Source organism: Sapajus apella, unplaced genomic scaffold (genome assembly GCF_009761245.1).
Source record: "Sapajus apella isolate SASKATOON/1434 unplaced genomic scaffold, GSC_monkey_1.0 scaffold14019, whole genome shotgun sequence".
Lineage (NCBI taxonomy): Eukaryota > Metazoa > Chordata > Mammalia > Primates > Cebidae > Sapajus > Sapajus apella.
In genome coordinates, this window is record NW_022450940.1 from 1 (window position 1) to 1389 (window position 1389).

The 1389-nt window shown below is 39.5% G+C and overlaps 1 pseudogene; it reads right to left on the minus strand.

The window, feature by feature from the left end:
* Positions 1–464: 464 nt before the first annotated feature.
* LOC116548519 lies at positions 465–1382 on the minus strand (annotated as a pseudogene).
* Between the last annotated feature and the right edge of the window lie 7 nt (positions 1383–1389).

Consider the following 1389-nt stretch of genomic DNA (forward strand, 5'->3'; position numbering starts at 1 on the left):
GTAAAAGAACTGTTAAGTTTTCTAAGCATTACATTAGCAAGGTCACAACCCGTTAATATTTTATGCCCAAACAATAGGTACATTGTTGAGCATCGGAAGTGAATAACTTAGTTCAGCACCAGTAATAAGGCAAAGCTGATACACAAACTCTTAACCTATCAATATTAGTTATCATTGCTCGCCAAATGACTACATTCTACTTTTGGAAACTCATTTTCATCTTCTTCCACTCTTTTGTCTTTCTCTGTGAGACAAGTAACATCCATTGTGTGTGTTTTAATTAATTTATATACTCATTTAATTAACTGGCATCCACACATGCGGAATAAAGAAGTGAATGTATTTGGTGTACTCACCCTCACATCCATTTACCAGCAATGCACACACAGTACATGAATGACGCATCATTGATCTTTGCTGATAACAGGGACACGCCTACTGGCTGGACTATGTATTCTCCATGAACAATATTTAAAGAATGGTGCTCCATATTGCTTGTAAACATATAGACATGGAAATCAGGAAATCAGTGGATACGAAGGTCATTTGCTAATCTTGGTACCACATAGCTAAAATGGCAATTGTATTGATAAACATCTCATGGGCATGGTAGTTGACAGAAAATTCCCTAATGGGTTTCACTAACAGACTAAGGACATGCACTGATTACAGGACTCTGTCCCAGAGGACTCTAGGACCAAATGGTCTAATCATCTTCGTCTTCCTCATCGCTGTCCTTCATGCTGATCCCCTGTAGTCCCCTACCTTCGATCACTGATGCTGTGGCTTCCTCCACAGTGAGACGGTCCTGGATCATTTCATAGGTCTTGCTGTTTAAAGTGGAGTCCAGGACCCCTTGCAATTGGAAATCTCTGTAGGTTTTCTTTACTATCCTAATTAGTGTTTTCAGCTGATAAATGTGAAACTGTAAGTCCATCCGGTCTGTCAACCAGGTGCAGCTCATGTTCATGGAGCTGTTGTACCATTGATCAAATAATCTTTCTATGTACATTTCCTCACTGACCTTATCTCACAGGACATCCTGAGAATGGCAGATGAAAGTCACATAGGTGTCGGCCACATCTATCCCGGGTTTAGGTACATCCACATATTTGGAAGGTGGCTTCACAGTAAATGACAGAAAAGAAGAAAACAAAGTCCCTTCATCGTATCTGGATAATTTTGCCAGCACTCCTTCCAAGATAGTAACAAACTTTGCAACCAAGAGTGTTATCATTTCTTTAACAGCTTCTTCAATTAGTTTGTCTATTTTTGAATGCTATTGATGCTCTTGGCCCATTTCCATGCTGCAAAGTTTTGTTGATTGAGCTTTGGCATCAACTATAACATTAAACATAGTGCATACTGACTGTGGGACTCGAAAATCTG